This window comes from Schistocerca gregaria, chromosome 4 (assembly GCF_023897955.1).
Source record: "Schistocerca gregaria isolate iqSchGreg1 chromosome 4, iqSchGreg1.2, whole genome shotgun sequence".
In the NCBI taxonomy this organism is placed as follows: Eukaryota; Metazoa; Arthropoda; class Insecta; order Orthoptera; family Acrididae; genus Schistocerca; species Schistocerca gregaria.
The window spans coordinates 514,510,513-514,525,214 of NC_064923.1; positions in this window are offsets into that span (position 1 = coordinate 514,510,513).

Here is a 14,702-nt window from a genome sequence, read left to right on the forward strand (position 1 = left end):
CCCACGTACTTGAAAAAATAAATGAAAAATTCCAAGCAGCAGGAGTATTCCTGGACTTCTCAGGGGCTTTTGATAGAGTACATAATAACATATTCTAATCAAAAATTGCGAAGAGTAGAGTCGCTGGAAAACTCATGCAATTGCTAGAAACATATTTAAAAGTTATCGGCAGTGCACGGAAATTATATACACTAATGGAGAAACACTGGAGAGGAGAAGGCCAAGTATAAGAAATATACATTTTGGTGTTCCTCAGGGCTTCATTTTAAGTGCAGCCATATTCATATGTTTTGTGAATAATTTCCCAAGTTCTCTTGACAATAAGCAACTGATCACTATGTATGCAGATGATACATCTGGTGTCTGCTATGCAGACAGTGAGCCCAGCCTAGTTGAAGAGATACATAACTTTATTGAAAAGGCAAGAGCTCACTTTGAAAGAGACAACCTAAAAGTAAGCATAGATAAAACCTAATTATTCATTTTAAACCAAGAGGTCCAAACATCCAAAATACTGTGATTGATGAAATTCTACCAAAAACCTGTACATATTGTAAGTTCTTGGGTTTATGCATAGATGATCGACTTCCATGGAAGCAGCGAGCTGATTATGTCTGTAAGAAAATAACACCCAGTCTTCATGCATTAAGAAGATTATCACCATATCTTCATTCTGAAACCCTAAGGAATGTATATTATAGACTAATGTACCCCTTTCTTGTCTTATGGAACAGTACTGTGGGGTGGGACAAGCCAAATTAATATGAAAAGGGTTTTAATACTGCAGAAGAGAGCCTTGAGAATCATAGCAAAAGTAAAACCAGGTACATTAGACACAATATTCTCAAAGTTCATGTCATGTATATACTAGAAACTTTAATGCTAGTGAAAGAAGAGACTTAGATCACAAAAAGAAACATGGATATCCACAACTATGAAATAAGGCATAGCAAAGACTTTCATTTGGTTAACAGAAGATTAACTTTAACATCAAAAAGCCCCTATGCCAAAGGTGCTGATTTTAATAACTTGTTACCAAATGAAGTTAAGGTACTGACAGAGGATACTTTTGAAAGGGGGGGGGGGGGGGGGGGAAAGCAGTGGCTTCTCCAAAATGCCATTATAACTTGAATTTATCATGAATTATAATGTAATAAGAAATAATGTAAACAAAAAAATTGTAATTGTAAAAACTTTATACTTAGTTGAAAATTACATGTTATGAGCAATAAATTGAAACTGAAATTGAAAACTGTGATGGAAACAATTAATAATGAACAGAGTTGTTGATCCTTTATGTTAGCACAATTTTAGAAATGCATTTTATGTTAATATCCAAAACATGATGGTCTTGTGTTTTACAGTTTTGTAATCGCTGCAATATACACATCTATAAGTAGAATTCACACACAAAGCATCAGTGGGTCAGTGCCTAGTATTAAAAATATATACATCTTCAATCAGTCTGAAGGTCCTATCTTATGTCCGGGGTTATCAAGTTTCATGTTCAGCTCTTGGCTTTCCTCATTATAATGAAATATAGTTTCTATGTGAAAATATGTGTACCAAATGTAAACAAATGTTAAAACTTGTATTTACAAATTTAGACACCTGATTGTAATTATTGTTCACCTTTGTGTGAAGATCCAGCCAGGGCCCGGTTCTTTGCTGGTGGACGGAAGATAACTTTGATTTTATTCTTCTTCAGTAATCGGCCTATTTTTGATTACTGAAGAAGAATAAAATCAAGGTTATCTTCCGTCCACCAGCAAAGAACCGGGCCCTGGTTGCATCATTAAAGACGATTTGCAACTGAAGAAAGCAGGCGTCTACAAAATTCCCTGTGAATGTGGCTCTGCGTATATTGGCCAGACGACAAGAACTGTCCATGAACGATGTACAGAACATGAAAGATACACCCGTCTGTGGCAACCGTCAAAATCGGCAGTAGCAGAGCACTGTATTTCATTGGGACATTCAATGGAATACAATAGAACAAAAATTTTAGCTCCGGTTTCCGGATTTGGGGATTCCGTAATCAAGGAATCAGTGGAAATACGTCTTGCCGATAATCTTATAAATCGTGACAACGGCTTTCAACTGGATAAAAATTGGAATCCTGTTATTAAAATTATACATTCACAGTGGAATAGACAGCGTCATTCGATACTCAATGACTAGATGATCTTTTACTTTCACCACCGAGGGCAGCACGTACAACTCGGCTATGCCGCGCATGTCAACATGTGCGCGAGAATCGGTATAAATACCGTGACTGCACCTGGGCTCTTCGGTAGTTGTGTACTCACCTGATGATGGCCGGACGTCTCTGGGCCGAAATATCGTGGCAGAATGTCGACGGGATCCGGCTGCATACCCGGAAATTATTAGAAGAACAAATACGCCGGGAAAATTTCAGAAGTCACAAGTTATCAAGTTGTTGTTGTGATGTTTAAGGGGGACTAAACAGTTATCAAATATATTTTCATTTCAGCCACATCATAGGTTTGATTAACCTGACCATTTGATACTGATACACAAATAGCCCAATAGTTTCTTTCTAATGGAGATAACTGCAGTGAAGAGATACACACCTCAATTTACAAAGACCAATAAACTGCAAATTAAGCATCAAGTTTGCTAGTCTTGATGGCCACAACAGGCAGTAGTATTTCACTAGCCTGTTGCAGTGGGTTGGCTGGTTCCCACCTTCATGTGTAAACCAGGCAAAAATGTCCAAACTTTCATAAAACTTTAATCAAGGAAACTGTCCACATAAAGTGATGAAATGTTGGTAGGAGTCACCAACCTAAAGTTGCAAGGAGAGGCACATGCTTATGCAAATTCTGTGGATGGGCTGAGACATACCATAGCATCTGACATCCTTGCAAAAGGGCTAGTGGGTGGATTTGGAAATATTCATAGTGTTAGCTACTGTAGAGACAAACTTTCCATGCTGTGCTAAAACTCCAGAGAGAATTTAGGGCACTTTACTGACCGAATAAGAGCTGAGTCACGTAGTTCATATTTACTAGGAGAAAGTAATGAAAGGATTGAGTTACTACCCAGTGAAGCAGAAGCTCTCTGTGTAGATTTATTTGTTCGTGGTATTGACTCGCAGATAGGTGCAGAGAGTCAGCGTGCTTCACCGAGCACACTAAGGTAGCCCCCACAATTCATTTGTGCGTGAGGAGACCCAGCAATTTGTTCAATCTTCCACCAGGGTAAACCATGTTAGACATGCTTTCACAGCTGAAGTATGCTGCACTTGTCACAGATTCCCAGGTCACAAGGCTACTGAGTATTTGGCACTGGCATGTGCCTGTTGTAGAAAGATTGGACACAAAAGAGTAAATTGCTGGTCTCCCCAGCATTGCTCAGCTAACCAAACATATTACTGAGATGCTTGAAGGAATGCAAGTACAGGAAACAAGAATGGGAGCAGTTCTGCTATTGACCCTCACTCCTCTTCCACAAAACAAATCCAGTAAGAGTAGTGGGACTTGTTCAGTTGGCAGAAGTAACTTTGAAATGTAAAATCAACAGCAGACAGGTTTTTACCACTGATACAAGTGCACGAATAAGTGTTTTGTCCATAAAATCTACTCAGAGTCAAGAACTGAAACTGCTGCATAATAGACTGAGTGGATTGGGACAAAGGTAATTTACCCAGTAAGTTCACAAACTGGGGAACTGGAAATAGATGAAAGTGAGTTCACATTTGAAGTAGTTTGGAAGCATGACCGCAATTTCAGTGCCATTTTAGGCAACAGTTTTCTGAGCCGTTTTTGGGGCATAGTTAACTTTTGAACACAATAAGTACAAATTGGGGTAAGTGTTCACCATTTTGACTGTGTTCTCACTATAAGGATGTGAGGGAGTCCAGAACACGTGGCCATTTTCTGGCAGCCCACTAAACCACATACCATAGCGTTGAAGTTAAACAAAACCTAGAAAATAATGGTAGTACAAGGAAAATCGTTTGGATACAGCTGAAGAATGATTTTTTATGATGAGGTTTTGCCATAGAGGATCCAGTAACAAGAAATGAAGTTTTATATAGTAAACAGACACATGTGGAGTGCAGTTTATCTTGGATACGTACATCAGAAGAGGGCACATTTCATCTATAAAAGCAGAAACTGAAAGCAAAGTTGAACACCTGTGTAAGGAAGACTTGAAAGTATTGTACCATGTTCTAGCTGAATTTATGATTTTGTTTAAGGAAAAGAAACAACTTCTGGCAACCTGCCTAATATACTGTGAGATCCCTACAGGTGATGCTGGGCCTGTAGCCCAGAAATCATACACTTACCGTATCACTTGCAGCCAGTAGTACAGAAAAATATCTCAGATTTGCTGGAAGCAGGAATGATTCAATCTTCTTTCAGTACCTGGGCTATTTCATAATTGTGGAATCATTCACTATTGATACCATGCCATGTCAAACCAGTCCACATTCCAAAGTTGGCAGCAACCATGTGATACCAGTGCCAATCTGCGGCCACCTCCACGAGGTGTCCTGACTAGTCCATGCGGCCATTGCCATGGCCAGAGCCAACTTAAAGATTCCACACATCACACCTAACTAGTCTAGCTCACAGTCTGATTGTGATGCACCAACACTCAGACTCAGCTACTACTGGGGTACATAAGGACTTGGCATAGCTCATGGATTTGTACTGTTTATTGATTTGGGCTTGTCATTAGAAACAGAGTTAAGTAAACATAGTTTATCACACACTGCTTGTGAGTCTTTTATTTTGTTCGCTGTCATGATAACCACCAACTCCTTTGCACCCACCATGGAACAGCTGCACGTATGACGATAAGGAAAAACTACATTTGTTTGCTGCTGGGTCATGCTTCTCATCAGTGTAGAACATTGGCAACAAGAACACTGGTTTTGCTGTTTTTGGTTTCCATGTTTCAAGAAGAGTATTTATTGTGTGTGTATTTCTTGTGGAATGGTGAACATTTGCTGCGCTCACCTGTCACATTGTTTCTGTGTACTAACATTACTGTGTGCATGTTTCAGAACATTCACCCTGCAACTGATAGTGTTTCTTGTGCTGTTCTGGAGTATGATATGTACAGTGACTTCCAGCATAGCTTATTGGTTGTGCTCTATTTTTTTAGTGTCCTATTTTGGTGTGTTTGATAATAGCCAGTACTCCATAAGAACTGTCATTAACTCAAGACTATGTAGTTGCGTGCTCAGCAGATACAGAAGCTTATGGAATTTGTAGACAGATTTCTAGCCATGTAGCCATGCAAACAATCACAGCAGCATCACTCCACAGCACTGCCACAGCCACCAGCACCTGTTCCCACACTGCCATTTTCTGCATTTGATTCTCAAAAAGAGGAATGATTTGAGTGCCGTGCAGAGCTCGTCTTGCACATGCAGGCGCTTCACACTAAAGGTTGGAACAGGCACGAATACTTTCTTGCAACAGCTTGTGTTTCAGTGTACTGGCTGGCCTGCCAACTTTTTGCAGTGCAGTCCTGAAAGTATTGCTTATGATGAACCAATTGCCGTGCAAGACAAGTATTATGATGAAGAGATTACTGTGACAGCTGCAAATTATAAATTCATTTGCTTGTGTAGGCAACCAAATCAGACACACAAGAAGTAGGTGGATGACTTACAAGGACTTACACAACATTACAAATTCAGGTGTTAATGGGGATATTACTAAAGTGGTAACATGATTAGGGAAGTGATTACTCAAAATGTGTCAGATCCTCACATACACAAACAGATTCTTAAGTATTGTGATCCTAGCTTTAAATAGGTTTTGGAATTAGTGGAGCAGCAAGACACATGATACTGCAGTGGTGGACTTTGATTCTGCCCCTATTTGTGCTGTGCTATTCAGGTATTATTGCGACCTTCGTTCACATGTTGTGGTGGAAAAAATCTGAGCCGCAGTAGCATCATAAACAACATCAGGGTGCTAGGCAGCAGAATAGCAGGGTTAAATCCTACCCTCAGTGTTCCATGGCACATAATTAACAGACATGCCTCTGTCATGACACTAAGTGCTACCATTGTGATAAGCACAGACATGTTCGATCTCTCTGTTAGCATAAATGCAAGTCCATCAGGCACTGTTCTCCAATGTACCAGTCAATGGATGCTAATGCAATATTTTCAAGGCCAAGTAGAAATTCTAACATTGCTTAGTGGAAGTCAAATGCAACAGCGAAGAAGTCATAAACTTCTTACATCTAGCATCACACTAATAAATTGTCACTTTGCAGATTGCCAAACACAATCTATGTATGCAATTGGATATTGGTGCACCAATGACTCTTTTAAAATAGAAGCACACAAGAACTGTTAGGCAAGTTCAAGCTACATAATTCACACACAACACTTTTTGTTTTCAATGGACATAATATTCCTGTACGAGGTGTTTGTAGCCTATTTGCCAAATTTTGTAAAGTTAGATAAACATTCTTGTTCATGGTTTTGTGCTTATGTTAAAGTGCAAACATTTCTTGTATTGTCTGTTTTGATCAATTTGGTTTGCACATCCAAGATAATGTTCTCTCTGTAAACTCTTCTGTGCCTCATCCAATGTAGCTCAATTCTGGGACATTTTCCAAGATGGTCTAGGCAAAGACAACAATTTTGAGGCTCACATAACCGTGAACAATAATGTACAACCTCAGCTTTTCCATACATGGCCTCTCCCTCAAGCTGTCAGAAATCTTGTGGCACAGGAAGTCGTATCTTGGCAGGCCAACAATGTGATTTACTCTGCTGCAGCCATTCAGTGAACATCCCTTTGGTGATTATAAAGAAACCAACAGGCAAATTACAGCTATATGGAGATTTCAAGGCAAAGCTAAATCCACAGACTGTGAGTGACTCTCTTCCTTTGCTATAATCTGAGGAACTTATGGACAGGCTTGGTGCAGGTCACTTTTTTTCCAGTATTGATTTCCAAGGTGCTTATTTGCAGTTCCCCAACAAGTTTTTATGATAACACCTACAAGTGGTTATTTAAGTTTTTGAGGTTACCCTTTGGCAGTGCATCTACACCTGCAATTTTTTGATATTACTTAGAACAAATGACTGATAAAGTTCCTTCTTGCATGAACCGTTTGGACAAATCATAGTTTTGGGTCATACTCCAAAAGAGTATCTTTACAGTCTCATGAAACTGTTTCAAGTGCTCTTAGATACTTGGTTAAAGTGTGCTTCTTCTTCCAGGCTGAAGTGAGTATTTGGGACACATCATTAACAGTCAGGATACCAACTCATCATCCTCACACTTAACTGTCATCCAGGACCTTCCAGCTTCCCAAAATGTTAGCGAATTCCAGACTGCATCAGATAAATTCAGTCTCTACATTCAGTTCATTTTACGTGCTGCACAGATTGCAGATCTGTTGCATCATCTTTGATGAAAGAATGTTCCATCTGAGTGGGCTAGGGAGTGTCAAGTTGTATTTCAGAAACTGGAGGATCGCTGTTCAGTACATTTTGATCCCACTAAGCCAGTCTTGCTGGTGGTTGGTGTATTCTCCTATGGGATTGGCACTATCCTCTTGGACAAAGTTGGATCATTGGAAAGGCCAGCTGTCTTTCCACCCAAACTCTTAAACAAAGCACATGACAGCTGTACATAGAGTGAGAAGGAATCTCTGCGTGACAAAATTCCATCAATACATGCATGGCAGGATATTCTACTTGGTGATGGCTAAAAACCTCTCAACTCATTATTAAGCTCTTTAGAGTTGGTCCCTCCATACATGGCTCAAAGGCTGTAGCATTTGTCTCTGCTCCTCTCCAATTATCAGTAGGAAATTGTGAACAGGCCAACGACTAAGCATTCTAATATGGACACTCTTTCTCACCTACCAGTCTGCACAGACTCAGTGTTCTGTGTCTGAGAAGATACTTGCTTTCATATTGTTGTCCAGGACAATGAAACACTTGATGCTTTTCCCATAATCCACTGATGGCTGCTCAGACAATGGCTGTGAATCCCAATCTCAAGAGTCTTTTACATTACCTCCAAACTGGTTGACCACGTACATTTAGGCAGGTTAGCAATCTGATAGTTCACCATTTTTTTGTGTTTCGGCACAGCTTAGTGGTTCAGCTTACAAACAGACAATGATCAATCCTGTGTGCTTTTGCCACAGTTGCTTCACAATGAAGTCCTCTACATCCTCCATTGAAGCCATTGCGGCATTTATGCACTAAGCAGCTCACCTGATGCCTTTGCACTTGTTTTGGCATGGACACTCAAATAGAAGAATTAGCCTCACAATGTCCAACATGCATGGAACATCAGGCTTCTCTCCCAAAAAAAATTTTTTGCTTGGCCCAAGCCCAGCACCCTTTTGCCAAGACTGCTTATCAACGTGGAGTCCCTTCCTGAGACTCCTGTTGGGTTCTTGTTGTAGTTGCCTTTAGCTAGTTGCTGTTTGTGGGGCCTGTACCCTCCATCACAACGGCTAGCACTATCAAGACTGATGTCAATCTTTTGCTTCAAAGGTTTACCAGAAGTGTTGGTTTTGGACAATGAAACACAGTTCACATAGATGAAATTTGAGCAGTTTTTTGACTCAATGGCTTCAAGCATGTTAGGACCACACTGTTTCACCTGCAATCCAACAGTGAAGCTTTCACACAACAGATGAACAAGTTATGCACCTCCTATGCATGGAAACAACTTTTAGTGCTCTCTCTCTCATCCTAGTGCTCGCAGTTATGTAACTTCATGCTCTGCCATGGATACCAACCCAGGACACTGCTTCAGCTCCTGCACCCTCCGCAGCAGTTGACCCTCCCTCTGCAGCGCTCTAAGTATAATGTGCATGATTTTGTATTTTTCTGAATTTCTGGTAGACATAGGCACTGGGAACAGCATGTTACTACCAGTCTTGGGCTGCTCACTACATGTTCTACCAGGTCCCACCATGCTGCAAAAGCAGCATCAAAATCAACTTCATTTTAGTGGGCTGTGTGATATTGCCACAGGTTTTATGTTTGCATGCTTGGTGTTCATAAAGGCCCTGCGGGCTCAGCTTCCTTTGCCTTCCAGACCAATGGCCCTGGACATGGAGCCCAGGGATGTTGATGCAGTGCCATCAGCGTCACCGCAGCCCCAACTGTGGGAGAAAAGGGGCAGGTGGAGGAGGGGGGCTACCTTCACCCTGCTGCCTTATGGTTGGCCACTGAGGACCCTCTAGTCACCATGGCACCTCCAGCACTGAGGGAAGATGCGCCCTATCCTTAGGCCTAAGTGGCTGCCCCATGACTGGATTTCCAGCCAGTGTTCCCAGCCACTCATAAGACGAATGTCGGTGTACGGGCAGGAGCTAGTCATTGACTGAAGTTCCAGCTCCTGTATTCTCAATGGCAACCATGCCCCAGAACGTAACCCTATCCTTCCCCCCCCTCCCCCTCCCCCCCCCCCCCCCCCACACACACATACACTGTAGTTTCCAGCAGCACCAGAGTGTGAAAATGAGTAAGAGGTTTGGCAGGGGGTTGGGGGGAGGAATCCAGTATTGTTTACCATTGATACTATGCTAAGTTTAGTCCATGTACCAAAGTTGGCAGTGACCATGTGATTGCAACACCAAGTTGCAGCCGTGTCTGACACACGTCTTCATCACCCAGCATCATGACTGGAGCTGACCTAAGGATGCCACAGGTCGCAACTTGCCCATTATAGCTCATGGTTTAATCATGGTGCCTCTTTGTACAGATCTGACCTGGCCTGAATCCATACTGTTTACTGATTTGGATTTCTCTTTGGAAATTGAGGCAAGTAAATGAAGCTTATCACACACTACTTGCCTCTCTCTCTCCTACAGTAATCACCAACTCTTTGGCATGCAGCATGGGGCAAACGAACAGCTGTCCCAAAGAAAACCAGGATGGAGGAAAGGCTTATTACATTTCAAAGGACATCAGAGCAGTCGATGTGACAAAATTGGATACTTACCCTTTCCAAGGATTGATGACACTTTGGCTCACCTTGCAAAATGCAAATTTTTCACTAACTAGGACATGTGCTCTGGATTATATAAAATTTATATAGCTATGAAAGATACTGTAAAGACAGCTTTTGTTGTGCCCTCAGGGCGTTAATAATGCCTAAGGATGCCCTTTGGCCTTCAAAAAGCTCCAGCTACATTTTAACGTTCTGCTGATTTACCTTTATGAGGCAAAAGCCAAACATATGTCTAGTATACCTGGATGTTTTAACTCTTGTTCAAGTATGATGAAGAAAGATGCAATATGACTGAGAAACAGGCTAACTCATATTAGGGATGCTAATGTAAATCTGACAGCACAGTTTCATGGTATCACAAGTGCACTATCTACCCATATAATTTCAGCAGATGGTGTAAGATCAGATCCGCAGTTAATGGATGCAGTGAATGATTTTCCAGTGCTGCGGAATGTTAAAGAACTGCAGTCATCTGCACATCACTCTGTGTTCTAATGTGGCTGAACCTTGGTTTCACACAACTAGCAGGCTATTGTGCTACTAATGCATCACTGTTTTTGCATTTGTATGTAACACACTCCCCTTCATCTCAAAGTTAACCACTATGCCCTCTGCAGCCTTGTATCAGTCCTTTACTTATTCCTCTATATTTTATTGTCTGATTCTACTACTGAATGGCTTTGTCATACGTCTGCATTATTTTGATATGTTGAGACATCTACATAATTTTCACCATCATCCAGTAAGGCAAAGTTATGTTCAAAGTGTACAGTTTGTGAACTTGCATAACATAAGCACAAACCATTACAGAGCCTATATACAGGGAGAGAGTACCCATAGGTGAAATTGTACGTGATTGACTGAGCCATGCTGACACCACGTTTATGTGATAGGTCTCTCACGATTAGTATGTTCGCAGTATTTTTCAGAGTTTTATTATTGTTTTGAAGACTTTTGGAAACCATTAGAAGGCAATTGAGTTATTTACAAATTTTTTATGCACTCTGTATGTATTTGCACTTTACTTGGACACCATTTTGCACAAAATGTACAAGTGCAAGCTTAAATAAGAGTTCAAATAAGAAAGTATTTTGTGATGAAATCTGTATTGTTTTGAAGTAAGCATGATAGCAGTGGTACAATATGTACTCAGCCTACTTTAATTCATTTTGCAGCTATTCAGAAATGATGCCGTGTTGTATGGTTTCGGATGTACCAACAGAGGCAAAGGTGGTTTTCATATGCTAGTATTTGCACAGAATGTGGAAAGAAGAAAGCAGTGGGCTGTTGCAGTTAACAAGGATGATGTATATCACACAAAAGCCTTGTGGAAGCTGATGGACTACTCTTATCTATGTGACTTAAGTAGTTTTAGCTTTCCAGCTGCATAGAACACAAGCTGCAAGACAGATGTGACATTTGGTCTATGTATTGATTGTGTGCAAAACTAATTACTATAAGCATAGAATTGAAATGTGCTTATATAGCAGATGTGTATAGATTCTTCTAAGCTGAAAACGCCCCATACTTATGTCTCTTTGGGTTATGTCTTGCTTTTAACAGTGAGGGCCTATCTAAATGTTTCCACAAATGCCTTTTGGTTTATACAGTTAGTCATTCCAGATGATTTGACTGTGTGTTTATCAATTTATTGTTACTTCTGTTTGGGCAGGAAGCTCAACAGATTTTTGAGTTTGTTTCTCTTTTCTCTCTAGTACATTTGTGTAAAAACATTGTTCAGATATTAATTTATTGCAGGTTCTTTTCTTTTGCTTCTTTATTGTAGAAAAATTTCACTGATGACCACTGGGAGAGAGTGAGGGTCGATGGCAAGAGGAAACTCAGGTCCAATGCCATACCAACAGTTTATTCTCATGTCATATCAAAGGTTAAAAGAAGGAAAATTAAACTATGCCATCAGTATCCTCCTCAAGAAAATGAATGCAGTAGTTCTACAACAGAGACTGTTGCAGAAATCCAGCAGCAGTGTGATGAAGATTTCATGTGTAGTGTGCAAGACAGTGCACCAGTAGAATGTGAACTCGCAGCAAACTTACATAAATTAGGCTACATTCAGGTACCACAGAGACAGATTTCAGATCTTGAGAAGGTCAGATATCTTTTGAGGAATACACAACTAAAAAAGAAACTCCACAGTATGTGTCACTCTCTTCCACATGAACTAAAAACACTGTTTAATGGCAATCCACAGGGGAGTTTAAATAAGAAGGATGTGAAATTGGCCGCGAGTGTGAAAAAGTCTCTTCAGTTGAAATTTGCATATGGTGGCAAAGGATTTCATTTTTTAATTAGTTTAGGTGTTTCACTGCCATCTCAGTGTACACTAAGAAGTAAACTTCAGTTCTGTTATTCTAGACCAAGTTTTCACATTTTTCGGAGAAAAAGTTGAGAGTGTGAACGAAAAAGAATATGACTGTCTTCTACTGCTTGATAAAATGTCAATAACTCCAAGCAAGGAACCTGATGTGGGAACAGATGAGTGTACTGGCTATATTACCATTCCATGCCTTGAAAGTGTTCCATACACGCTTATGTTTTTCATTTGGATGATATCTCTTCCAGATGGATTCAAGTAGTGCCATATCATTTTAATGGAAGCAGAAAAGTTTTGTGTGATACTATTTTGCAAAGCGTACTTAAATGCAGTGAACATATAGGACTATGCATACAGTGTGTGACATCAAATATGGGTGCTGCAAATCAAAGTATGTGGAGACACTCTGGAATTCAGAATTATATTTTAAATCCTGAAGACCCAGCTGGAAGAAAATACTTTACTGCAGATGCGCCAAACCTTTTTTAAAAATTTGACGACATTTACACTCCAACACTGTTATAAACATTCCTGAGAGGATAAGGGATAAGTATAAGTTGCCTTCGACAGTTGTTGACTGTAATCATATTAAGGAACTATATTGTTTCAGTCAGGATAATGATTTGAAACTTGTTCCCAAGCTAACAACAGATGTAACAGAACCAAAAAAGTTTAGCAAAATTAAAGTTTCTGGGCATGTACTTTTCTCAGTCATGAAACCAGTTGTGGTCTAAAGTTTATGTCCTCTGAAACTGATATTGCCAAGCATAGAACAATAGCATGGTTCGTTGAGATAGTTGACAAGTGGTTTTCCGCAATGACTTTCAGACATCTGATTATTGGCATCAATTCCTTCTATCAAGAAAGATACAAGGAGACGACACTTTGCTGGATGAAGTTACAAAGATATCTAAGCATATTGAAAGTGGAATATTTGGTCACTGGCAACCAGTAGAAAGTGATGTGAGACTGTCCACACATAGTTTACCTGATCTGCAGGAAATCTTTTTGCACAAGAATAATTACAAATTTTTTCTAACAGCTAGATTAACTCAAGATTGCACAGAAAATTTATTCTCCTGTGTTAGAAGTATTCAGAAGGTCTCCATAGCAATACAGTTGAAAAACAATTTGAAAACTATTTGTGTTGCTAAGTCTTTCATGCATGTAGGGAAAGGATCCTATGACAAGAGTGATTCTGTCTACCCTTCAAGTTTTCTTGACCAACATTCCATTAAATGCCCCTCCTGTATTTAAGCCTGTATTTAAGCTCCCAAAAGGTTGGAAAAAGCATTAAATCAGTTCAGACAATGAATTAAGTAAGGCTGAAAGTAGTGCATTATGTTATATTGCCGGGTATATTATAGGGAGGGCAATGAAGTTTGATAATCTATGTGATAAGAGCCTGAATGTAGTAGCTTCATATATCAAGAAAACCAAAGATTATTGCACTTTTGTGGATTTGAAGCAGTTCAGATAGGATAAAGACAGCCTTCTCCATGCCTCAAAGGAATATTTCTCCCTTTTCTTTTTTTTTTTTTTTTAATTGAAGGGATTTTTAGGAATTTCAGTTGGTCATTGATAAATTTCAGTGTTGATCAAAGCCAAGGAGTTCAGTCCCTGATTGTCACAAAATTAAGTTGAAATTGGTGAAATGATTTGTCAGATTTCACCTGAAGGTATTCTATCTGAAAATGAAGAAAGATTATGGGCTTAAAATTTAGCCATGCTATGGCCAGCTAAACCTCTGCTATGCATGCACTGCCTCGGAACGTTAGGTAGTTGTAGTGCATTTGAGTTGCATTATGTGAAACTTATAACAAATTATTTCTCGTGCTTCAGTTTTGATTCTTTTTCTGGGGTGAAGGACAGTGTTTTGGTTGCATCTCATCACTTATGCCGTTTCATGTCCCATCAGATCAGAGAATGACAACACCATTTCCACCAGACAAGTAAAAACCTCAAGATATTGGGACAGTGTCATTAAAGAAGCAATTGAGATTAAGGTCACAGACAATCTAATCAACCGTGACTCGGGATACCAAATCAGCACTGCCTGGAATCCTGCGCTTGAGCTTGTGAAAACTCAACGCAGGACACTCCAGGATTCAGCAAGAAATATAAGTGGAGACCTAGGGAACAGCCATGAGACAAGGTGTTGGACATTAGAGACCAGATCTGACACACCCCAGGTCATGAACTCGACTTCAGAAGACGGCCAGGCCGGGCGCGGACGGCGGAGGGAACACCGGCCACCAGAGAGGGACAATGTAGCCGCGTCTGGTGGGCGCGGACCTCAGATGGAACACTCGACTCGGCGCGGACCGATTAGGGAATGCCCCGCTCCTCCCACGCATAAATACTGGACTCGATCGACCCAA